This window comes from Pan paniscus, chromosome 4, assembly GCF_029289425.2.
Source record: "Pan paniscus chromosome 4, NHGRI_mPanPan1-v2.0_pri, whole genome shotgun sequence".
Lineage (NCBI taxonomy): Eukaryota > Metazoa > Chordata > Mammalia > Primates > Hominidae > Pan > Pan paniscus.
The window spans coordinates 35,812,073-35,839,015 of NC_073253.2; the positions used below are offsets into that span (position 1 = coordinate 35,812,073).

Here is a 26,943-nt window from a genome sequence, read left to right on the forward strand (position 1 = left end):
CCTGTAAATATATGACTGTGTATTACTAAGAAATAAGGACTCTTAAAAACACATCTTCAGTACCATTATCATATCAGAAAAATCACTTAATAATTCCTTAATATCTAATAAGTGATCATAGTTCCCCAGTTGCCTCATCAATGTCTTTTTTACTATTGGATTATTCAAATCAGCTTTCAAAGATGGTCCACACATTATATTTGGTTGTTATGTTTGTGGATCTCTTTCAGTCTATAACAGCCTCCTTCCCCTCCTTTTCTTGCTGTTTATTTACCCAATTTGTCCTGTAGAATTTTTCACAATCTTTATTTGGCAGACTCATGGTATCCTTTAAAATGTTCCTCTGTTCTGTTTGTGGTGAACTTGTTGCTAGATCTGGGCATGCTGAGATTCAGGTTTTAATTTTTTTCCTCCCAAGCTATGTCATGGGTGGTGTGGTATGCTTCTTGCCTGTTGTGTTACACAGGGAGGCACATAGCAATGTCTGTCTTGCCATTTCTCTTTTTGTATGTTCAAGTTGATCATGGAGTTCAGTGTTATTAGCTTAATCCAGCCATTATGAAACGTATTCTTTCCTTCTTTCTTTCTTTTTTTGAGATGGAGTTTCACTCTGTCACAGGCAGGGGTGCAGTGGTGCTGTCTCGGCTCACTGCAACCTCTGCCTCCCGGGTTCAAGCGATTCTCCTGCCTCAGCCTCCTGAGTAGCTGGGACTACAGGCGTGCGCCACCACGCTTGGCTAATTTTTGTATTTTTAGTAGAGACGGGGTTTCATCATGTTGACCAGGATGGTTTTGATCTCTTGACCTTGTGATCCTCCCACCTCAGCCTCCCAAAGTGCTGGCATTACAGGCATGAGCCACTGTGCCCGGCCAAAATGTATTCTTTCAATGAACTATTACATTTTGGGTCTTCTAATTTTATTCTCAAAGGGTACTTTACTGTCAAATGTTATTGCCTTCTAATACGTTCTCTGTATGCAGCGAGAATGATCTTTTAAATATAAAATGGATTACATACTACCTACCTTGCTTAAAACTCAATAGTGTTCCATTGCTTGTAAACTGACATCTAAACTTCCTACCATAGTCTATAGGAATCTGCATAACCTGGGGTTTATCTGGCTTTCTAAACCTCATTTTATGCCATTCTGTCCTTTGAGAGGCAATGTGGCATTATTGTTAATAGCTTGGGCTCTTGTACTAGACTGGGGTTGGGGTGTGATCTTGGGTAGGTCACTAAACTGCTCTGTCCCTCCATTTTTTCATATCAAAAATTGATGTTCTAATAGTATTTACCAATAGGATTGTGATGATTAACATATCAATAGCAATATTGTGATGATTAAATAATGAATATCAATCACCTACAACAATGCCTGCATAACATAACAAATACCTAATGTTAGCTGTTGTGGTTGCTGCTGGCGTTGATGCTTTGTTTTTTATGTCTGTGTTCAGCTACACTGTACTTTGCAGTTTCTGGACCTGACAAGCTCTTGCCAGCCTCAAGATCTTTGCACATTGTTCTCATTGTCTCTTGCAACATGACAAACCATCCCAAAATTTAGTGGCTTAAAAAAACAATCATTTAGCTTACAAATTTGCAATTTTGGCAGAGTTTGTGAGAGAGAGCTCATCTCTGTTCCATATGGCATTGGCTGGGGTGGCTTAACTGAGGGCTGTGGGGTTTACTTTTAAACGGGTCACTCATGTGTTTGGCAAGATAGTCTTTACTCTTGGCCAGGAAGTCAGCTAGGGTGGAGGTCTTGATTCCTCTTGATTCCTCTCCACAGGCTGCTTGTCCTTAGAGCATGGTGGCTAGGTTCTAAGAGTGAGTATCCTAAGAGAAGCAGGCAGAAGCTGAATGGCCTAATACAATGTAGACTCAAGAAGTACACAGTGTTACTTTTGCCTCATTATTTTGGTTCAGGCAGTCACAAAGGCCCACTCAGGCTTAAGGGGAGAGAGCACATGGACTCTACCTCTTGATAGGGAAATAACAAAGTTTTCTAAAAGAGGGACAGGAGATACTGTTGCAGCCATCTTTGGGGAATGTACTTTGCCATGCACATGCTGTTGCCTGAACCTGAAACACTATCATCTGTCAGATTCCCACTCTTTAGCAAACTAACCAACTTCAGTTAGGTCCCTCTTTTTCCATTGCCTTTGTTTGCTCTCTTTCTCATAGCTCATTTTCCTTGGTAACACTTAACCACAGTTTGTAATTTTTTTAAGTCCATGGGTGTTATGACCTGTCATGTACTAAGTACCTAGCATTGGACCTGATGAAATGTTAAAATGTGTTGTTACTTACAAATCTAAATATCATGTATTACATTTGCACTAAGGAAAGCATGTTCCAAACTTTGTGGAAAAAAATGGAACAAATACACAGAAACACCAGGAGTCAGTCCTTTAACTCCTTAAAGTTCATGCCTTACTCTTTAGCTTAGGGTGAGGATGCGATGAAGAAAAACATATGTAAAAATGTTGGGGTGGGAGGAGAACTCAGTTGGAATAGCTGAATTTCTACTTACCCTCCCCATACTTTAAAAACCCAAACCCACAAATCTGTTTTCTATTCCTCTATCACCCTGTTCGTGGCAAGAAGCTTCTAGCTGGTCCTCAAAATATTTTTGTTGAGAAGAAAGCATGATAACTAAGAAATGTTTAGTACTCTCAGGGAATAGCCAAATATATTTACTTTACTCAGGGAAAGCAAAACACACCTTCACTCAGTACTAGTGTTTTTGTTTTGTTTTGTTTTGTTTTGTTTTACTTTTGACACAGTTCTAACAAGATTGGTTATCAGGTTTCTCAGCCCCCAGCAGACTGGGCAGGGAAAAGAGAATAGACTTTCGGAAGTGAGGTATAGATAATAGCAAAGAGAACAGCTGTTGTTGGCCTCAGGAAATACTTTTTCAAAACCTTGAGCAATGATGACATTGTAGCCTGGGAATTGTAGTAATGTGGGGTAGAAGGTCCCATACATTTTAAAAGAATTTCATTCACTTAACAGATATTGTGTGCAGTCTTGCTGATTGTTGGAGACACAAGGTGAACAAAATGCACATGGCCCCTGCCTTCATGGAGATTTCATTCTGGGGATGGGGCAGACCTTATGATTAATATTTGCGAGGTATATCTTCTTTCATCCTCTTTTAACCTATAGGTGTCTTTATATTTAAAATGATTTTTAAGGTGGTCTTCAAAATGGTTTTCTTATAAGCATCATATAGGTTGTTGCTTTATATACAATCTGACAATTTCTGCCTTTTATTTTTTATTTTTTTAATTTATTTTCTAAGAGACAGGGTCTTGCAGTGTTGCCTAGGCTGGACTTCAAATTCCTGAGCTCACCTCAGCCTCCCAGGTAGCTGGGACTACAGGCAAATGCCATGGCACCTAGCTAATCTCTGCCTTTTAATTGTGGGTGTTTAGATCATGTACATTTAATATTATTGATATGATTGGGTTTAAGTCTACCATCTTATGTATGTTCTGTTTGTTCCATCTGTTCTTTATTCCTCTCCTTCTTTTCTCTTTTGCATTACTTTAGATTGAGTGTTTTTTTATGATTTATTTCATCTCTTTTGTTAGCTTACTAACTATACCTTTTCTTTTTAAATGATTCTTTAGGGTTTATAGTATACATCTTTAACTTATCACAGTCTACCTTTAGGTGATCCATTTTACTACTTCATATATAATAAGAACCTTACAATAATACAGTTTTATCTCCCTGCCTTTGTTATTGTTATATATTTAATTCTAATGTTATAAACCCCACTTTTTTTTTTTTTTGAGATGGAGTCTTGCTCTGTTGCCCAGGCTGGAGTGCAGTGGCATGATCTTGTCTCATTGCAACCTCTGCCTCCCAGGTTCAAGCAACTCTCCTGCTTCAGCCTCCCGAGATTACATGCACCCACCACCACACCCGGCTAATTTTGTATTTTTAGTAGAGACGGGGTTTTGCCATGTTGGCCACTCTGGTCTTGAACTCCTGACCTCAGGTGATCCACCCACCTCGGCCTCCCAAAGTGCTGGGATTACCGACGTGAGCCACCGCACCCGGCCACTTTTTTTTTTTTTTTTTTTTTTTTTTTTACTTAAACGGTCAATTATCTTTTAAAGAGACTTTTGCAATTAAAATATATATGTATTTACCCACATATTTACCACTTTTGGTGCTCTTCATTCCTTTGAGTAGATCCAGATATCTATATGGAATCATTTTCTTCTTCCTAAAACTTTTCTTTAACATTTTCTTATAGTCAGGTCCACTAATGATGGATTCTTTCAGCTTTTGTATGTCTGAGAAAATCTTTATTCCACTCTCCTGTTTTTAAGAGTTTTTTTTTTTTAAGGTAAAATTCACATAACATAAACCATTAACCATTCAAAAGTGCAATTCAGTGCATTTAGTACATTCACAGTGTTATGTAACCATCACCTCTATGTAGCTCTAAGACATTTTCATTACCCTAAATTCACTTGGGTAAATTCTGAAAGATGAAAGATGTTTTTTGCTGGGTAGAAAATCGTTAGGTTGACAAGTTTTTTTTCTTTCTATACTTTATAGATATTCTGTCTTCTTCTGGTTTGCATTGTTTCCAATGAGAAGTCAACTGCCATTCTTATTTTCAATTGTATGTAATATGCTCCATAACCCAAGACTGTGCTTAAGGTTTTATCATTGGCTTTAAGTAATTTAATTATGATGTCCCTTTGCCCTTGGCATAGTTTTCTTAATTTTTTTTTGCGCTTGTGGTTTGTTGAGCTTCTCAGATCTATGGCTTTATAGTAGTATCAGATTTGGACATTTTTTCAAGCAAAATTCTTAAAATAATTTATTTTGGAAACAGCTCTTGACCTGTTGTCGAGGCTGGAGTGCAGTGGCATGATCACGGCTCACTGCAGCCTCAACCTCCTGGGCTCAAGCAGTTCTTCCACCTCGGCCTCTTGAGTAGCTGGGACCACAGGTGTGAGCCACCATGTCCAGCTATTTTTTTTTTTTTTAATTTTTTTTAGAGACAGGGTCTTGCCATGTTGCCCAGACTGGTCTTGAACTCCTGGCGTCAAGATTCTCCCACCTGAGCTTCCAAAAGTTCTGGAATTACAGGTATGAGCTACCACCTGGCCCAATTATTTTTAATCCTTCCCACTTTTGAGGACTTCAGTTGCATGCATATTAGGCTGCTTGAAGTTATCCCACAGTAATCATCAATCACATTAGTACTATATTTTTTTTTTCAGGGTTTTTTTCTGTGCTTCATTTTGGATAGTTTTGATTTCTATCTTATCAAATTAACTGGTTTCCTTTTTTTTTCTGTAATGCCTTATCTGCTTTTTATTTCATCCAGACACTTTCATCTCTAGAAAATTGATTTGGGGCTTTTTAATACATTCAAGTGTAACTGCTTATGTCTTCGTCTACCTTATTGAACATGTAGACTGTAGTTTTAATAACTATCTTAATGTTCTTGTCTACCCGTTCTATCATCTATGTCATTTCTGGGTGTGTTTCTGTTGATTGAATTTCCTGCTCATTATGGGTTATGTTTTACTTATCCACTGAATGTTAGATATTTAGGATTTTATCTTATTGGGTGCTATTTTTGTATTCTATTATTTTTTATTTTTTTGAGACAGGGTGTCACTCTTGTTGCCCAGGCTGGAGTGCAGTGGTGTACCATGGCTCACTGCAGCCTCAACTTCCTGGACTCAAGTGGTCCTCCCACCTCAGCCTCCCAAGTAGCTGGGACTACATGTACACACCACCATGCCCAGCTAATTTTTTGTATTTTTAGGAGAGATGGGGTTTCACCGTGTTGCCCAGGCTTGTCTTGAATTCCTGGGCTCAAGTGATCTGCCTGCCTTGGCCTCCCAAAATGCTGGTATTACAGGTGTGAGCCACCGTGCCCAGACTTGTATTCTTTTAAATATTCTTGAGCTTTGTTCTGAGACTCAGTGAAGTTGATTGGAAACAGTATGATCTTTTCAAAGCTTACTTTTAAGCTGTGTTGTGTGGGACCAGAGCAGCCTTTTACTGTACAGCTAATTTTAGCTCATTACTGAGGAGATGCCTTTATGGAAACTTTACCCAATGTCCCATGTGCTCTCCCTTCTGGCTGAATGAACATGAACTATTCCTGGTTTTATGTGAGTCCTGGGGATTGTTCTACTTGCTCTTCCTAGTGGCTCTTCTCTGGACTTAGACTGTCTTGACAAAGGTATGTACTGATCACTACTTAGCTGAAAACGTGAGAGGAATCCTCTATAGATTTCAAGTGCTTTTTCTGTGCAGCTCACCTGTGTTCAGCTCCCTCTTCTTTAATACTCTGTCCTGCAAATTCTAGCTGCCTTACCTCTCCAAATTTTCAACTTTGTCTTAAACTCAGGGCTCTGTTATGGCTCCCTTCCCTGTGCTGTGGTCTGGAGCTCTCTCCAGTAAGCGAGAATATGTGTAGAGCAAGGTTGTTTCCTGCCTCTCAGAGATCACGGTGCCATGCTATTTATTGTGCAGTGTCTGAAAACTTGTTTCGTATATTTTGTCTAGTGTTTTAGTTATTTAAGGTGGAAGGATAGATCTGGTACTCCATAAATGTCTGGGGGTAGACTCTTAAAATATCACAGTTAAAAATAAAGTTGTAATTGTGACACGTGTCATGAGGAGAGATAACTGGTGCTATGAGAGTGTTTATTTGGAGACTCTGAAAGTGCTGCCCAGTAATCATCCCATACCTAAGTGATGAAAGAAAAAGCAATTAAGAAGATGGAAAGTATGAAATGTAAATGTGTTTTAGATAGATCTGTATCATAAATGATTAGTAATCACTTACATAGACTATTGCTTTATATGGGGCAAATAAAGCATTGTGATGGTTGAAGAGTATCTTTTTGTACTCCTGTTTCTTTGCATCATTCTTTCATGACACATCACACATTGTAAGTTGATTATTTAGTAGTCTGCCTCCCCTCCCCACTAGACCATTAATTTGACAAGGCTAGGAACTATCTGCTTTACTTGCCATTGTGTCTAACACAAGATACAAGAGTAGACAGTCAATAAATATTGAAGGAGTGAATAAGATAATGAGACCATGTTTCATACTTGTGGGTTTTCAGTTATGAAAAGTTTGTTTGCATGAGCAAAGTTAAAATTCTCAGTTTTTAGAAGGGCCTGGCCTAATCAAAGAAATAAAATATTTTCTAATATTTACATAAAGGTATAATAACTTACATGGGCATATGGCTGTCTTGGAGTGAGAAAATAGAATGTATTTTGCCAGCATGACACTAACAAAGATTTATAATTTATGAGATTTTGAGTTGGTCATTGAGTTATTCAGAAGCAAAGAAGAAATTTAAGTTTAGTTTCTATAAGTAGTGAAAAGTTATGGGCTTTGGAGTTAGTCTTGGATTTTAATCCCAGAAATACCAATACTAGCTGTGACCTTTGACCAGTTATTTAAACTGCCCCCTCCTCCAACAAGTCATGTTATTATTTTTTAAATCTACTTTTATATCTTAGAGTTGTTTGAAATGTAAATGAGACTATATATATAAGGTGTTTACATGTAATAGGAATTCAACAAAATGTTTTTCTCCACCTTCTCCCCTACTTTTCAGGTGTTTTATTTTTGTAACAGTGCTGCTGCTTCTTCTGTTGTTGTTTTATTCTTTTTTAATTTTTCCTTTTGTTTCTGATTCTCTTGTTGAATTTCTTTTTTTTATTCTTTTTACTTCTGAAACAGTGTTATTTCTAAATGACATGTTGGTTTGCTGTTTAGTGAAATGAGAAAAATAGACTTACTACTCAACTACGCTTGTTACTTTTGAACAATTGCTATAACTTGTCCCATGACAGTAATTTGTTATTCTTGAGCTTTAATTTTCATCAAATTACAGTGCAGTCGAAGATACCCAGTTGGCAAACATATTGCCTAAAATTGCTTTAATAAATATAAAGTTCCTTTTATTAAGATTTTATGCTGGTTTTCAGTAATTCTATCACTATTAAACATTCTTAATGAAAAAACACATATAATAGAATTTAGAATAATTTTAGGTGGTAGAGAGTTGATAGATTTTAACTGGATGATGGTTTTTATCACTATTACTGTATTAGTTTTCTATATCTACTATAAGAAATTACACTAACTTGGTGGCTTAAAACAACACACGTTCATTCTCATATGGTTCTAGAGGTCAGAAGTACGAAAGCAGTTTAACTGGGCTAAAATCAAAGTGTGAGAAGCCCACACTCCTTCAGGAGGCTGTAGGGGACAATGGTTCCCTTGACTTTTCTAGCTTCTAGAACTGCATTCCTGGTTCATGGCCTCTCCCTTCATCTTTAGAGCCAGCACATGGAATCTTCAAATCTGTATCTCCCTTCATCATATCACCTTCTGTAGCTAAATGTCCCTCTGCATCCCTCTTGCGAGGATAGTTATGATTACATTTGGGGCCCACTCGGCTAATCCAGGGTAATCCCCCCATCTCAAGATCCTTAACTTAATCACATCTGCAAAATCCCTTTTGCCAAATAAGGCAACATTCACAGGTTCTAGGTCTAGGTTTCTTTGGGGGCCATTATTCAGCCTTCTACATTCATTTGAAGGACCTATCAACAAATTCAATTTTTCAAATGTTAGTGTTTTTTATGCAGTCCTACATTTAAAAGTCTGTCAGTTTATTGAAGTCTTCTGTTGATTTTCCCTCTTCTGTTTACGGTTTCACCCAGTGAAGTTTGTTTTTCCTCCTGTGCCTGTGTCACAAATATTTAGTTGTGATGATTCAGAAGAAAAACCTACCTTAAAACTTGCGTCATTTTCAAAGAACTAATAATAAGTACTTTCTAAAATAGGCCATATTAAAATTTATTTTTATGGAATCCAGCTTTTCTTTTTTTGACGGAGTCTCGCTTTGTCACCCAGGCTGGAGTGCAGTGGCACAATCTCAGCTCACTGCAACCTCCACCTCCTGGGTTCAAGTGATTCTCCAGCCTCAGCCTCCTAAGTAGCTGGGATTACAGGCACCCACCATCATACCCGGCTAATTTTTGTATTTTTAGTAGAGATACGGTTTCACCATGTTGGTCAGGCTGGTCTCGAACTCCTGACCTCAGGTGATCCACCCGCCTCAGCCTCCCAAAGTGCTGGGATACAGGCATGAGCCATTGCGCCTGGCCTATGGTTGATTTTTGAGAGATTGGAATTATTTTGAATGACATCTTAAGGCAACTTAAGGTCATTGCACAAAGTATGAGTTTAAAATGATCCAGGTTGTTTGACACTTTAGTATTTTATTTATTTATTTTTTTGTATTTTAGTAGAGACGAAGTTTCACCATGTTGCCCAGGCTGGTCTCGAACTCCTGAGCTCAGGCAATCCGCCCGCCTCGGCCTCCCAAAGTGCTAGGATTACAGGCGTGAGCCACTGCGCCCAGCCTAGTATTTTATATTTCTAACTAAATTCTAAAGCTTGCTTTTGAACCATCCAGCAAAATTTTCATTGGCCAATTTAAGTTTTGGCATGTTACAGGCCCCTTTATCCTTCTATAATCTGAACACCATGCATAAAGGTATTATTTCTTATCAAGAGTTTCTGAAATGGAGTATAATAAGTGTTTCAATGCATGTAAGATGTGTTGGAGTTCTACAGCAAAGGCATATTGAAATCAGTACAGAACAGTAATAGAAAGAACTCTGATTTTGGAACCAGAAGATGTGGTTTCTAATCCTGACTCTTTAAATGCCTCATTGTAAGTATGAAAATGGTCTTGTTAAAATGCCATTTCTGCTTCCCAAGACTAATTATGAATACAATTGATAGTCCGTGCAAAACTGAAAATAATAACTTATTGTACTAATGCAGACATTTTTAGCATTGTGTTATTCAGTCTGTGGCATACCTTTAGGTATGCCTTCATCATCTTCTATTGACATTTCTTACCAAGGAAGGAGAAAATAAAACCAGGATAATGATTGATTAAAAAAAAAAAAATCTTGTGAAGCATACTTACAACTCCTGGCTAAACTTAGATTTAGAATTTATCATGGACCTGTTTTCTATCTCCTCTTAGTTTTTATTACAATTTAAAGGTGGTTGTACTGAAGCATCCATGTCATTGTCTTCTCTCAAATTTCAGGTATTGGCTCTCAAAAACTGTCAGACATTTCAGAAATTTCCCTAGACTCTTGTCCAAACATGAACATTTTAAAATGACAATTGATTAGTTGTATCGATTACTCTTTAAATGTTGGATAATCCGAGAACCTCCCTGTTCAATTTGAACAGATTGTTTTGTAGCAGAATGCTGCTGCCTTTCAAGTTTGTGATCTAAAAAAAAATCCATATCCAATGGCCTCATATCCAGCCAACAGAAGGGATAGTGGAGGAAGATAGAACTTGTGAATGACAAAAGCTCAGCCCATGCTGGCCAAATTACCATGGAAAGAAAAAAATCTCTTCCTCTTGTAGGAAGTAAATGGTAAATCTGAACAATGAGCTTAAAGACACTTAAATTTAAAAGGTATAATAATAACAAGTGTTGTACCCAGTAAAAGCAAATCGTCCAATAAATAGTTTCCGGATTATAACTAATTCTTAACGTCAGCTTGGAAGAAGTCCTAGAAATACGAAAAATTACAGGTGAGGCTAGACTGCTATGATGCTATGATATATCTATTGTTTTTTGTCCACAGTTCCTGGCTCGTAATTTTCATAGTCTTTGTTACAGACTCTATAATGTTATAATGTTGGGGTGCTTTAGGCCTCAGAAGCAGGTCTCAGGAAACAGAATTTCTCTCCGACCTGTTTTTTGTCCTTCTTTTACTTACTCAAGGCAGGACTCTGATATGATTGTGAGTCAAAGATCCCCATTTCAGAGAGGGTCCTACCCCATACTCTAGAGAAGGAATGTGCACAGAAAGGCCAGAAAAATCTGAAGAGACAGGCCTCGTTGGGTTTTTTCAATCAGTTTATTAGCATTAAATTATACCTTTTTTGTCCAATCACATTTTGACATGGTTGTCGATGCTTCATTCATGTCTATCCAGTGAAGTCTCCATAAAAGGCCCAAGATAACAGGGTTCGGGGAGCTTCTGGATAGCTAAATGTGTGTGGAGGTTCCTGGAGGACAGCATGCCTGGAGAGAGCCTGGAAGCTTCACACCCTTTCCCCCATACTTTGCCCAACACATTTCTTCATCTATATTCTTTTTAATATCCTTTATAATAAACCAGTAAACTTAAGTGTTTTCCTGAGTTCTATGAGCTATTCCAGCAAATTAATCGAACTCAGAGGGCAGTAGAACCCCAACTCAAAGCCAGTTGGTCAGAATTTCTGGAGACCCAGACTGGCAATGGGTGTCTAAAGAGAGGGCAGTTTTGGGGGACTGAGCTCTCAGCCCGTGCGATCTGACACTATACTATCTCCAGGTACAGTGTCAAAATTAAATTAGAGGACACCCAGCTGGTGTCCACTGCACAAGTGATTGCTTGTTGGTTGGTGGGGAGAAATCTCCCACGTTTAGTCATAGAAGTCTTCTGTTTGTGTTCATTGTTGTGGTGTGAGGGAAAAAATAAACATGGCTTGAGTTCGTGTTTTTTCCACTCAGAATTGTTTTCTTAGAACCCTTTCATTTTCATCATTTCAATTGGAAGAGATGTGGAAAGGAGGAGAGATGAGCAATGCCATCAATGCAGATGGTAGATTCCTGAGCAATGTTGATGACTGGATTCCTATTTATATAGTATTTGGGAGCTTTATGCTATTACTGTTGTCAGGTATAATATTTCAATAACAACGGTGAGAGAACTGTGAAGAGCATGGTACTAGCATCCAGAGTAAGTGACAAGTTATTGATATATCTTCATAATTGTCTCTTTACTGAATTTTATTGACAGTGGGATAGTACAAGCAACATAATTATGATTGCTGTTAAGCACTTTTAAGGGTACCTGAGTGTTTTCATGAGGTGTATATATGTGCACTGATAACACTTTTATCTGTATTTTGAAGACAGTTGGTGCTGTAGTACTTGATTGGAGTGATAGTGTGGTTTGGAAGGCTCTGAAAACTTACTTTCAGTCATTACAATTATCCTAGTTCTTGAGTCTTCCTTCTGCAAGGGAAAATAATCTGTATTTTGATAGAATGATCCCACTTCTATAACAGATTACAAAATAATAATAGTGTTAGCCTGTTGAGGCTTAGAGACTAGAAGTTGGTTATTCATTCCAAAGCATCTCATATTTGCTTTAGACATTGGCTAGATTTTATCACATGTGGTATTCTGAGAAGGATGACATGATAGAATATTTTGATAAAGTATGAGGTTCAAAAATACCTTCTGCTTTTCCCCTGCTGTTCTCACCTGGATTTGGTTTCTTGCAGGCGCAAAAAAAAAAAAAAAAAAAAAAAAAAAGTCTAAGAATTTAATTTTTTCAGCATTTATTGAACACCTTGCATGGGTCAGGCATGAGTTTGGTGACAGCGATGAACTGTCAGGTTTAGATGATAAAATAATTATTCTCCCATCCAGTGACTCAGTATAAGATAAAGATACGGGCTCTAGAGCCAGACAGTGTGCCGGCTCTATAATGTGTCATCTTGAGCAGTTATATACTGTCTCTATGCTTCAGGTTCCTCATCTTCAAAAGGGGGATGGGATAGTAATCATTTCATAAAGGCTGAGAGTTCAGTAGCACAGGCACAGTGCTTAGAACAGTGTCTGACCACATGTTAAGCTCTTTAAAATGTTAATTATAGCCAAAGAATGTACCACATTTTATAGGTTTAGGCCTTTGTCTTCAGATTTAGGAGTAGCATATTTAAATTTCTGAGTTTGAATTATACAGCCTGTGGCTTCCCTCCTTTGGGGCAAATGATGGAAGTTGTTGTTGAGTAATTTGTAATTTGTGTGCTCAATTTATAAAAGGAAAATTGCTGAGACATCACATAATTCCAACTGCAGAAGTTTAGAAACTGTCATCAGCTTTTTTTCCTGTCACTATTACTTTTTTGAGTCTATCAATTTGAAGCTATTCAGTTTTCATTATACTAGATCTGTAACCTTTCAGTTTCTGCAGAGAATTTTTAATATTTTGTAAAATCAGGAACAAGGTAAAACAGGATAGTTGAAGACACATTGTTGAAAAGAAAAAGATGAACAGATGTAGCAGGAACCTGAGATGAGATCATTATGAGAGTAGAAAACAATCTAACTGAGTTTCTTGGCAAATGAGTGAGGAGTGTATTGAGTTGTAGTCTTGTTTGGGTGTAATAGCAAACAGATGATTTTTTTGCCTAGCACTGTCATTAAGATACTGAGTGGGTTGATGATCCAATGGGAGTTTCTTTTATCTGTTAAACAATTCAAGGGAGAACTTTAAATCTTAATTCAGTGAAGGCATCTTTTAGGGAATTGAGATAATCAGAAATTTGCTGTCTCACTATATTACTAATACAGGGGGAAAGAATTTAGTCTTAGAAAGTTTAGAAAGGCCAGGAGCAGTGGCTCATGCCTGTAATCTCAGCTTTTTGGGAGGCCAAGGCAGGATGATCCCTTGAAGCCAGGAGTTCTAGATCAGTCTGAGCAACAAAGTGAGACCCCGTCTCCACAAAAAAAAAAAAAAAAAAAAAAAAATTTGGTTGGGCATGATGGTGCACACACCTTTAGTCCCAGCTACTTGGGAGGCTGACTGGATAGGATCACTTAGCCTAGGAGTTTGGGGCTGCAGTGAGCTATAAGCCATGAGCATGCTACTGCACTCCAGCCTGGGAAACAGACTGAGAGCCTCTCTATTTTTTTCTTTTTTAAAAAAAGAAAATTTAGAATAGTTAATAGGCTCCAAAACAAATACTTTTGCTATTTCTGCCAAAGTACCTAAATAACAGAAAAGAGTAAATACACTTAGGATATACTGGTGGTAGGATAGTGTCAAATTTTTTTAATGTTATGGCGTAACTTAGAAATTTACATGAACTTTGCATTTTTCACCATAGTCTAGCCATACTTAGTATTGGAATAAAGTTTTTAAAATTATTGCCATGATGTGGAATTGCTGCAGGGTGATATGCTATGCTCATGCTGTTGTTTGTAGTACCTTTGTAATTAGTATTACCACTCCTCTCTCTTTTCTTAAGAAATAAGACTAACTTGTTCTTCTCAAATGTCTCAAAAGAGCCCTTGATTGAGATTCTAGAACTCTTTCATATAATGAGAGGCTGTTTTTGATTAAGAAAGATTTAAGAGTAGGTATTACCACTTTGTCCAGACTCCAGGGCATGAATTTTAAAAGAACTGAAAATAACTGGTTCTTAAATGGTTGGATGAGGCAACTGAAATTGGAGTTCTAATATTAATATAATCCATTTGAATATTGTGGAATGTCTGCCAAATACAGTCTTTAGTACAAGGGTGTCCAATCTTTTGGCTTCCCTGGGCCATATTGGAAGAGGAAGAATTGTCTTGGGCCACACATAAAATACACTAACGATAAATGAGGAGCTTAAAAAAACAAAAAAAGAATCACAAATGTCTGATAATGTTTAAGAAAGTTTACAAATTTGTGTTGGGCCACATTCAAAGCTGTCTGGGCTGCATGTGGTCCACAGGCCGTGAGTTGGGCAAACTTGCTTTAGTATTTGCTTGCTTTTTCTATTTATCATTTGGTTTGGCTATTATTTATCTGTACTTGTTTAGTTAAACCATCGTCTTTTATGCTGTGGTGGTTGGAGAACCAGTTAGGAATTTTTATCTAGCTTTAGATGATTGGCTTCCTTAAAGTTGATATTTATGGGATCCCTCAGGGCAAGCTTGCTGGTTCACAATTAAAGCTATATTGGTAGTTAAAGATTACTTGTGTGGGATAACTTGTGTAGAATAACTATACTGCAGAGATAATTCTGAACAGACATAGTTGATGGCAAAACTTGGATCAGTTGGAAGTTTGTGGCTGATTTCTTTTGTAAGAAACATTCTCTGGACAAGAGTATCCGCAAATCTGTTTGCTAGGTGAATCTAATATCACTGGGGCTGTAATTTTTTTTTAAATTAAAAACTTTTTTTTAGAGACAGGGTCTCACTCTGTTGCCCAGGCTGGAGTATAGTGGCACAGACATAGCTCATTATAACCTCAAACTTAGGGGCTCAAGCAATCCTCCTGCCTCGGTCTCCTGAGTAGCTGGGACATAGGCACGTACCATCATGTCTGGCTAACTTTTTTTTTTTAATTTTTAGTAGAGACAAGGTCTCACTACGTGGTCCAGGTTGGTCTTAAACTCCTGGGCTCAAGTGATTCTCCCACCTCAGCCTCCCATTCCTGGGAATACAAGCATGAGCCGCCACGCCTGGCCTAGGGCTGTAGTATTTTTAATTGGTATTTACTTTGTTAAAAAATGTAAATCATGTCATATTCAGTAAAGTGCACAAATCTGCAGCTCAATGAATGTTTACATATGTATTTATTTAAGACAATATTCCACTAGCTGTGTATTTAAAAGCAAGCAAATTCGTTGGATTAAAAAATTATTTGCTTAAAAAATTTTTTTCTTATAAATATATGTTCACATAGAAAATTGAAATAAGAAAAAATAAGTCACTTGTACTTCCACCATCAAGAACTCTAAACATTTTGGTGTATAAGCATTCATTCATTTATTATTATTTTCTGAATATCTAATATGTGCCAGAAATTTGAGATGCTGAGGATACAGCAATGATTAGAACAGTCAAAATCCTTGCCTTTGAGGAGATTATACTTTACTTGGGGGAAAAGGACAATATATAAGAAAGTATATTGTGTGTCAGATGGTGATAAGTACCATGGGGGAGAATAAAAGAAATAAAGGGAAGAGGGAGTCCTGGAAGGGACTGCAATTTTTACACAGAGTGACCAAGAATGGCTCTACTTGAGAAGGTAACATTTGAGCCAAGACCTGGAGGAGACGAAAGAACATGCTGGGCAGACCTGAAGGAAAAGAGCACTCCAGACAAAGGCCTTGATGGGGGCAGTGCCTGGCATGTTTGAGAAACATCAGGAAGGCCACTGTGGCTGGAACAAAAGAGGGCAAGGGACAAATGAAGTTAAGACAGGGAGGAGGGGATTGTGTCCTCTAGTTGCTCTCCCTCCTGGCTACACATGAGAATCACCTTAGAGGCTCTTGAAAACCACTGATGCTGAGCTCCCCACCCAGGCCACGGAAGCTGATTTCTAATGTGCAGCCAGGGTTGAGAAACACTGGCACAAGGCCTTTAGGCCATTTTTTTCTTTCTTTCTTTTTTTTTTTTTTTTTTTTGAGATGGAGTTTTGCTCTTATTCCCCAGACTGGGGTGCAAATGGCGTGATCTCGGCTCACTGCAACCTCTGCCTCCCAGGTTCAAGCGATTCTCCTGCCTCAGCTTCCTGAGTAGCTGGGATTATAGGCACATGCCACCATGCCCGGCTAATTTTTTGTATTTTTAGTAGAGACGGGGTTTCACCATGTTGGTCAGGCTGTCTTGAACTCCTGACCTCAGGTGATCCGCCTGCCTCAGCCTCCCAAAGTGCTGGGATAGCATAGGCATGAGCCACCGCTCCTGGCCTCCTTTAGGCCATTTTAAGGACTTTGTATTTTACTGTGATTGAGATGGGAAGCCATTGGGGAGTTCTGAGGAAAGATCTACCTTATGTTTTATTATTTTAAAATTATATATTATTGAATGTTCCAGACATACAGAAAAGGACTCACCATCCAACCCACTTTAACAGCCATCTGCATTTTGTCGTGCTTGCTTTATCCTGCCTCCCCACCCCACTTTTTTTTTCCTAGAGTATTTCAATGCTAGGTTGAGTTTTTAGAAGGATCATTCTGGTGTCTGTGTTGAGAGAAGGAGTGGCAGAGCAAGGGCTGAAGTAAGTGTATCCTTCATGTATTTTTTTCCTTAGGCTTTGTAGACATGTTTTTATACAGTATCCACTGATTTATAAACTGTTTTCTTTATTATATAGGACATTTTATGTCACTGGATATGCTACAACTTTGTTTTCTCATGGCTATATAGTGGCTTTTGATATGCATTGCTAAGGTGTTTTTCAGAAAGACTTTACTAATTTATACTCCCACCAGCTGCTTTGGAAAGTGTCAGGTTTCCTTAAGTTCTCACTAACATTGAATTTAATGACTAACATTGAATTTAGTCATTAAAAAATTTCTATGTTGACAGGTAAAAAAAGACAACTCATGGTTTTAATTTTAGTTCTTTGATGTCCACTAGGTTTATTTCTATTTTCATTTGCATTAGAAACTAGGCTTATATCATTTGCTAGCTGTGTGACTTTAAGTCACTCAGGAGCGCTGTTTTCATACTATAAGATGGGTGTTGTGTATCTGCTTCACAGAATTTTCATTAAGGTTAAATAGAAGCATTTTTTATGCCCAGGTCTTTAAATCTTTTGGCCATGGTCTGCAGGGGGAAAAAAATGCATCTTACATTGTGACAAGCATATATAAATACGTGGCTGAAAGTTTCTTGGAACAAGATACATGTCCTCACCATGTGTGATGCACTTCTGATATTGTACATTTTCATTCACTTTTAAAAATACCCCTTGTTGACCAGTAGATTGATCATGACTCCCTGGATTGTGACCTAGGGTTTGAAAAACACTGTAGTAAGCTTGTCTTGTTAAGATGCCGGTTTATCTATAGGATTCCCTCTCTCAGGTAGCTCAGAAGTCAGTCTCCCTCTACCTCTAATAAAATTCACTTTCAGGAAAGCTAAATAGGGAAAAGGCCTCCCACTTAGATTATTGTATTCCTGTATTATATTTTTGGTCAGTGAAAAATGTTAATTGCTTTTCACAGTCAGAAAATGTATTTGGGTTTCTATGATGCCATGGTGACTGGGTTGTATTAACACTACTTTTATGAAATAGAGCTAATGCATCTAAGCACAAACACCACATCACTACAGGGATTATATTTGCAAAACCCAAAATTGAGACATTATCTGACAAAAGAGTTTTGTCTATAGTTTTTGTTACGTGAAACGCTGACAAAATTTGAAAGTAATGTGGGGCGAGGTAGCTTGTGTCCAATGTCCCAGCGGGAGGCTGAGGTGAGAGGATCCCTTGAGCCCAGGAGTTCAAGTTAGGCCTGGGCAACATAACCCCATCTCTTAAAAAAAAAAAAAAAAAGGCAAATTATAAGTCACATTTAATTATACTTAATATAGCCCCTTTTCAACAGATAAAAATAAAGTAATATGAAACCTGGATAATCATAAAATAACAGATGTGCTATTCATTGGTAGTCTTATAGCTAGATGACTCGAGGACCATGTAGAAAAGACTTAGCTGTAATTAGTACCTGTGACTAGACAAAACTTGATCAAATGAAAGTTAGAGTCACTTCCAAGTCTGAGGGATGTTGGAAAGAAAAATGCATAGAGAAAGAGAGTGGGAATTTACTGCTTGAAAAACACTCAGGAGTTTAACTTATTTGGCAATAGAATTGTGTTATTTTTGACGTCTAGTTTAACATTAAATATGTTTTGTGTAAATTGTTTTTTGACGCTGAGCCAGGAAAACATTTTAAGCAGCTCTAAGTTAAAAGTTTGACTAACATGCATTTACTTACTCCTCCATTACCTCCACCAGCTCACCCTTTCACAATGGAGTAATTTAGAGTATCAGAAACACTTTGGTATGGAAAAATAGAACCTAAATTTTATACCAAAGGACCATAATTTACCTTTATGCGGTTAGAATTGGATATATGAGATGTCGTTTGAGTACTGAATTTTAGATTCTGTCTTTTTCACTATTGGAGCTAAAATAAGGTTTTAAACAAGCTCAGAAATGAGTATAGCAATTTGTTGGACTCAGATGGCCCAGAAATACATGAATAGCTGCTTAAGCTCTCTAGTGATCAGGCATATGCAAATTGAAACTACAGTGAAATACCATTTCATGTCCAAAATTGGCACAAATTAAAGATGTTACGTGGACATTACCAAATGTTAGGAGAGTGTAGTATAAAACTAATAAGTGTAAATTGGTACAGGTGCTGTGACCCGTGCCAATACCCTATGACTAGGAATTCTGCTTCTAGTGTATCTTTTGTGTGCGTGCACAAGAAAACATACAGGAACATTGTTTGTAATGCTATTTTGTAACAGTGCAAAAATGAGAACTACTTATATGTCTGTTGATAAGGAAATAGCTACAGAAAATATTGTCTAGTCCAACGTTCTCCACTAGAAATATGATGTGAACAACATATGTTATTTGAAATTTAGTTTTAAGGTTCTAAAACGGAAGTCAAAATCAATTTTTATATATTTTGACACAGTTTATCCAAAATGCTATCTTTTTAAAAGTGATTAATGTAAAAGTCATGGAGATACATTACATTTTTTAAAAAAATACTAAGTCTTTGAAATCCATTATGTATTTTGCATTTAAAGCACATCTCAATTTGAATGTTAAATGTTTATTGGAAATACTTGATCTGAATTTAAATTTCATAAGATTTCTGTTGGAAAAAGTAGATTCACATACCCAGGTTGTTCCATATATATTTAAAAGCTTTTCAGATACGGAACTGAGTATCAGATAAAGTTTAAATTAATTCATTTTCTCAGTTGCACCAGCTGAATTTCACATGCGTAGTGGTCAGATGGCTAGTGGCTACCTTATTGGATAGTGTAATTCTAATCATAGCATGTATTGTTATGTGGCAGTTAAATGACCTAGGCTGGGCATGGTGGCTCATACCTTTAATCGCAGCACTTTAGGAGGCCGAAAAGTGAGAGGATCGCATGAGCCCAGGAGTTTGAGACCAGCATGGGTAACAGTGAAACCCCATCTCTAGAAACTAAAAAAAGCTGGATGTGGTGGTGCACGCGCATCTGTAGTCCCAGCTACTCCGGAGGCTAAGGCAGGAGGATCGCTTGAGCCTGAGAGGTCAAGGCTGAAGTGAGCTGTGGTCGCACCACTGCACTCCAGCCTGGGCAACAGGGCAAAACCCTGTCTCAAAAAAAACACCGGCCTATATTATATAAAGTAAAATGTGGCTGATTATTCAAATTTTGCATTTTCAATAAGAACTCCTAGAGAAGTGCTGTGACGTTTTATTGTTTGTTTTGAGCAATTTAAAATATTCACAATAATACAGGGAATACTATACACATATCCACTTTTCAAATTTCACAAATGTTAACATTTTGTTCAAGTATCTCTGGATCTTTCTCTTCAATCCTGAGTTTACTTATTAGAATATTTATTTGTTTAGATATTATATGGACTGAGCATCCACTCATTTAGTTTGTAGCAAGTAGAAAAGTGTACCTTAGAGTATTATGATTGTTCGTTGAAGGTGATATTAGCACTTAAACGGCCTTTATAGCATTTCATTAGTTTTTTTTGTTTTGTTTTTTGTTTTTTGAGATGGAGTTTCACTCTTGTTGCGCAGGCTGGAATGCAATGGTGCAATCTCGGCTCACTGCAGCCTCAGCCTCCCAGGTTCAAGCCATTCTCCTGCCTCAGCCTCCTGAGTAGCTGGGATTACAGGCCCCTGCCAGCACGCCCAGCTGATTTTTTTATTTTTAGCAGGGACATGGTTTCACCATGTTGACCAGGCTGGTCTTGACCTCAAGTGATCCACCCACCTTAGCTTCCCAAAGTGCTAGGATTACAGGCCTGATCCTCTGCGCCCAGCCTAATTCATTTGTTTTTAAAGTTTTTAAGGCCGGGCACAGTGGCTCACACCTGTAATCCCAGCACGTTGGGAGGCCGAGGCAGGCAGATCACAAGATCAAGAGATCGAGACCATCCTGGCCAACATGGTGAAACCCTATCTCTACTAAAAATACAAAAATTAGCCAAGTGTGGTGGTGCACACCTGTAATCCTAGCTACTTGGGAGGCTGAGGCAGGAGAATTGCTTGAATCCAGGGGGCGGAGGTTGCAGTGAGCCGAGATTGTGCCACTGCACTCCAGCTTGGTGACAGAGTGAGACTCTGTCTAAAAAAAAAAGTTTTTAAGAACTGGATGTCTATTGGGAAATCACTTAGATTTTTAATAAAACGCCAGGAGTTTAACCTATTTGGCAATAGGTCAAATAGTACTACCTATATTAACAATAATTAAATTCTAGTTATTAACAAGAGATTACTGTCTTTAGATTTCCCAGGCATATACTGTCAGTTCTCAGAATTTAGCTTGAGTTAGTGGAAACCATTTGGGAAGAGGAGAATATTTAAAGTCAAGTAAAATGGAATGTGCCATATCAATTCTAAATGTAATTTATTTATTATTATTATTATTATTATTATTATTATTATTTTTGAGACAGGGTCTCCTCTGTTGGCCAGGCTGGAGTGCAGTGGCACGATATCAGCTCACTGCAGCCTTGACTTACCTGGCTCAGGTGATCTCTCCTGCTTCAGCCTGTCAAGTAGCTGGGACCACAGGTGTGCACCACCATGCCCGGCTAATTTTTTGTAGAGATGGGGTTTCCCCATATTGCCCAGCTGGTCTTGAACTCCTGGGCTCAGGCAGTCTGCCTGTCTCAGCCTCCGAAAGTGCTGGGATTACAGGTATGAGCCACCACACCCAGCCTAAAAATGTAATTTTAAATGTGATCTATCAAGCATACTTGATATATTTTTAAACACTGAAATTTTACCTGAAATGGATGGGGTTTTTAATGGGTGGTAAGGACAAAGTCACTTGGCAGTTATTTAATACATACTAAGCAAGTTTCTTTGAACATTGAAGATGTTGCTTAAATGTGCATTGAATGAGGTTGCTTGCTTTTTACTCTGAATTTCAGCATATTCCTTAATACTTTATAGCTACTTATTAAAGTGGCCAAGAGTAAGTACTAAAATCTCTTAATAACTAATACCATGGCCTATAGATTATAAAAACTACTCTTAAAGTAAGAGGTGACATATAAGAAATGTAAACAGTAGCTCACGCCCGTAATCCCAGCACTTTGTGAGGCTGAGGGCGGTGGATCACGAGGACAGGAGATCGAGACCATCCTGGCTAACACGGTGAAACCCCATCTCTACTAAAAAATACAAAAAATTAGCAGGGTGTGGTGACGGGTGTCTGTAGTCCCAGCTACTCGGGAGGCTGAGGCAGGAGAATGGCGTGAACCTAGGAGGTGGAGCTTGCAGTGAGCCAAGATTGCACCAGTGCACTCCAGCCTGGGCGACAGAGCGAGACTCTGTCTCAAAAAAAAAAAAAAAAAAAAAAAGAAATGTAAACAGTACTGTTACTCTTTAAGTGTATTTTTATATAATTTAAGAATCTTAATTTCCAAATGGAAATTTTAGATTTGATATTTTCTTCAAATACACCAATTAAATACTTAATGTCATGAAAATATTTCTGATAACTGTAATGCAAACAAGTATTTTTTAAAACCTTTAATTTCAGTGTTCACCCAACAGATTAAAAGATCAAGGAATTCAGATCATACATTTTTTTTTTTCTTTTTTAAAGAGACAGGGTCTTCTCTGTCACCCATCCTGGAATGCAGTGGTGTACAATCATAGCTCGCTGCAGCCTCCAACTCCTGGGCTCAAATGATCCTCCTGCCTCATCCTCTTGAGTAGCTGAGACTATAGGCATGTGCCACCACAGCCAGCTAATTTTAAAATTTTTTATAGAGGTGAGGTCTTGCTGTTGGCCAACCTGGTCTGGAACTCGTGGGCTCAAGCGATCCTCCCGCTTTGGCCTCCCACAGCACTAGGACTACAGAGGTGAGCCACTGTGCCTGGCCAGATCATACAATTAAAAAAAAAAATCCTTCCAGAAGTCTCGATACTTCTATTATAGCAAGGTTACTTTACAATTTTGTATTTGCTATAGAGTAACTTCCAGGTTTTAAAAAACATGCACCTGCTATATTTTTGGTTCATCACTAGGTGGAGTTGTTGCAGTATAATTATGTGTTGGGTAGCCATTAGTAGAAAAACCTTTGCATTCTTCAAAGTTCGTATATGGTTTTTAAAAAAGAACATTGTATGTATAAGCAATCAGCTTATTACACATATCATGCCATAGGGACATACAGTTGGTAGTATGTTATATTATGCAGTCATAATCTCTGAGCAGCATCAAAACAGGTATCTTAATGAGATTTTTCATGGGGTAGGATATATGTATGAGAAAGAGAGGAGGTGGTGAGATTTAAACCAGTTCCCTGATAATCGTGTGGAGTTTCAATTTATATTATTAAGTTGTACAGGATAATTCTTTCTAGGAAATTCCAGTGCTTGAGCTGTGCATCCAAAGTCATGCTATGCCACTTCATAGTGGCACTGAAACTAAATTCTCCAGCCATTACCTATCAAGTTAAATGGTAATTAGTGTCCGTCTATTCCTGGACTTATCCTTGTCATTCTCATTTTGGCCTGAACAAGTATTGTTCAGCTTCTCTTGCCACTTCAGTCACCCAAAAGCAAGCTGAGGGTAGAATGTTTTTTGTCTTACTTTCCTGTTTACTTCAAATCAAGGAGGATGTTTTTGTCGGGAATTGGATGTACCTTCAGCACCTGTAGTCCTACAGTTAGGCATGTTTGGATTTCGCTCCTCTCCTACTTTCCCTTATTCCTCTCAGTTGAGTTCCAACCTGTTAAAATTGTCATTCTTTGATTCTTTGGCAGTCTTCAAAAATGGCCCCTAAAGCATTATTTTCCATCGTTAATTGCTATGTAAGTGTAATTTCTTCACAGTGCCATTTTAGAAAGATATTTTAATGCCTATACAAGGTTAAGAAAAATTAAACAATACCTAAAGGATAAGAAAGCGAAGTAATTGCCCCTGTCTTATCCCTTCATTCATTGAGCCCCATCCCCAGAAGCAACTACTTTTAAAAAATGTAATTTTTATTTCTTTTAGTGGTTGCCTCCATAGCTCTAATAAGCTCTTATATTACTATTTTTTTAATTGAAAGCTTTGGATTTTAAATCCTTATTGCAGAAAGTCAACTAGTAGTGAATTTTTGCCATTTCCACATTTACCTTTCCATTTCTTCCTCTTCCCACCCATCTCAATGCAGTTATTCTTATAAATTGCTCTGTTGGTTCTACAATTTTAAATGGGGACCCCAAAATCAAATTGTGTATACTGTGGGGTGGTGTTATGAAGTGAATGAATGACCAGTGTGTAGCTTGTATAGTTCTGAACTGCCACCAATTACAGTATTGGGGGGGCATGTTAGTGCAGAGTTTATTGTAAGTAAGTCTCTTTCCTCAGTTTTCATTTGCATAGTTTTTTAAATGACAACTGTTTGAAACAATTAGCAAACGTATTATCATATAGAAGCCTGGAGATAAGGTGATTTCTTGGTTCAGTGACATCATCAAGGAACCAGAGTCTTTGTTTTTCCATATGCTATTATCGACAGAGAATGTTGGCTTTGGTCTCAGGTATGCGCCCCTCACAGCACTAAGGGTTTCTTTAGGTCCTGATGTCACATGCAAACATACCGTTTCAGAGAATATTCCTTCTTACATGTGTACTGTCTGTGAGTGTACCTAGAAGTTTCTAGCAAACTTTTCTTGGTTATTTCTTGGAATTGTTTCAGAGGTCCATTCCTAACCCAACTTCTGGCAAGAATGGGATTGCCATGATTATCCTTAGCGAAGCTCACAGTCATATGGAAGAGGGTAGAGTATCTGAGGTTTGTTGGGGAGCAGCAAGGAAGAACAGTTGGTAGATAGTCAGCGAACAGGGTCTGCAGCAGAGTCAAATCCTCAGTGGAAAATATTACCAGCCTTATTTCTAATACTTCTTAGAATACTTAGAATACTTTCAGGCTACTTTCTTTTGGAAAATTAAAAAGAAAGGAAATTATTTGAAACCATAACCTTCTTTATAATCTCCTTTGCTGCAGTAGCCATTTGTACTTACATATCTGAAAAGGATACTTCTAAGCTAGGCATTAAAGGTATACCAGGAAATGTACAATTTCTCTTCCTTTCCTTGAGTTTGATTGTATTTATTGGACCTATGCCTTTGCACTCTCTTGGGATGAAGATTTACTGGTTAATCATATAATATTTTTGAAAGTATAGACTTCATTGGTAACTTTAAAACAGCATCATCATTGATTTTTAAAAATCAGAGCTATCCAAGTGATGAATGTTAACTGTCTGCTTTTTTTCTAGACCAAAACTTATGTATCTCCTGGAAAATAGTTTTTTGTTTTGCTCTAGTTTTTTTATGATCCTCGTTTCTTTCTTATTACGCAGATGCCTGAGAGCTAAATGTAGTAATTCTTTATGTCAGCTCTAGTGAGTTTGAGTAAGTCATGTTTTTAAAATAAAATTCTGATTTTATTACTTTTTTCTCAGGGTTATCTTAACATTCTTCCAGTTTTCCACATCCATAGTAAGTTTTAGCATCCATCACTGTATGTAGTACTTTTAAAGAATTGTAGCTCAAGATGAAGAACTTGAGAATTATTGTTACACCAATTTCCTAGAATTCGTTTATGAATCAACAGAAAAATACTCCAGTAAGCTTTTCTTATGTCAGTAAAGTAGTTTGAATTACTTACTGTTCTGGTTATTCATGTAAGAAGTTACCGAATAGATGGTGCTCTATGATTAAAGTGTGTGTGTTTTCTGGTTTTTTTGTTTGTTTCTTTGTTTTTGAGATGGAGTCTCGCTCTGTCGCCCAGGCTGGGGTGCAGTGGCGTGATCTTGGCTCGCTGCAACCTCCGTCTCCTGGGTTCAAGTGATTCTCCTGCCGCAGCCTCCTGAGTAGCTGGGATTATAGGCATGCGACACCGTGCCTGGCTAATTTTTGTATTTTTAGTAGAGATGGGGTTTTACCATGTTGCCCAGGCTGGTCTCAAACTCCTGACCTCAAGTGATGAACCCACCTCGGCCTCCCAAATTTCTGGGATTACAGGTGTGAGCCACTGCGCCTGGCATGGATCTATTTGTCTTTAAAATTGATTTTTAGAGCAATTTTTAAAGAGTAATTTTTAGTTTCTTAGAAGAGTTACTTTGAGTGTTCTTAACAAGTACCCGTTTAAGAAATAATACTGTAGTCATTACTGAATAAGGCTTGAATTTTATATTATAAATATAATTAGTAATATCAGTAAAGATGGTAAGCTATCCAGACCAACTTTCAGTGAGATATTTACCTCAGAATTTGTCTTTTGATTCTCATAGCCATAAATATAAATCCTAGGAGATGTAAATATATTACATGAAAGAGTTCTGAGGTCAAATAATTTGCCAGATGCTGGATTATTTGGTGTTAGATTGGTTTCTTTACTGCAGAACTTCTCAGAACCTTTAACATGCTAATGTACGTTATAAATATTTTAGAATATAACACAGTGTTTGCGAAACTTGTTTAAACATGGACCATTTATTTCTCAGACTGTTGTTCAATATAAACACACTTTGGGAAATGCTGGTATTTGATCCAGTTAGTATTTGTGTGAATTGTTGTAAAGAAAGCAGTGTCTAACCTTTATTTATGAGTGCTATACAGTTTATGAAAAGATATTAACTTTAATACCTGGACACTTGAACAATCAATTTCAAATGTATTACAGGTCTTTTTAAGAGATTAAGAGCTAGATTTTTAAGATAGCTTTTTAAGAGTTCAGTTATATGTAAATCTCTTAAAGATTTTAGATATAGCTTCTCTACTGCTTCTTCTACAGTTTTTTTCTAAATGAAAATTATGGACATGCTTAGTATTGAAACATACCCATCATAAAATCTGGTGATTCCCCAAACTCTGCATGCCAGCCTGGTTTTCTCTGAGCTCCAAACAAGTGTTTTTAAGTTCCTGGCCCAAGAGTTCTACATCCAAACCCTGTAGGCATCTGAACTCCTTCAAAACTGACTTCATCTTCCCCTTCCACTTCCCCAATCTTAGACTTTACTTTCTGTGTCCCATCCTTGC

General features: G+C 37.7%; 1 protein-coding gene across 1 annotated transcript in view; it reads left to right on the forward strand.

Annotated features, from left to right (window-relative positions):
* The window catches only part of HOMER1 (homer scaffold protein 1), a 141,020-nt gene that overhangs the window by 26,384 nt on the left and 87,693 nt on the right, over positions 1-26,943 (forward strand). The window lies entirely within an intron of this gene.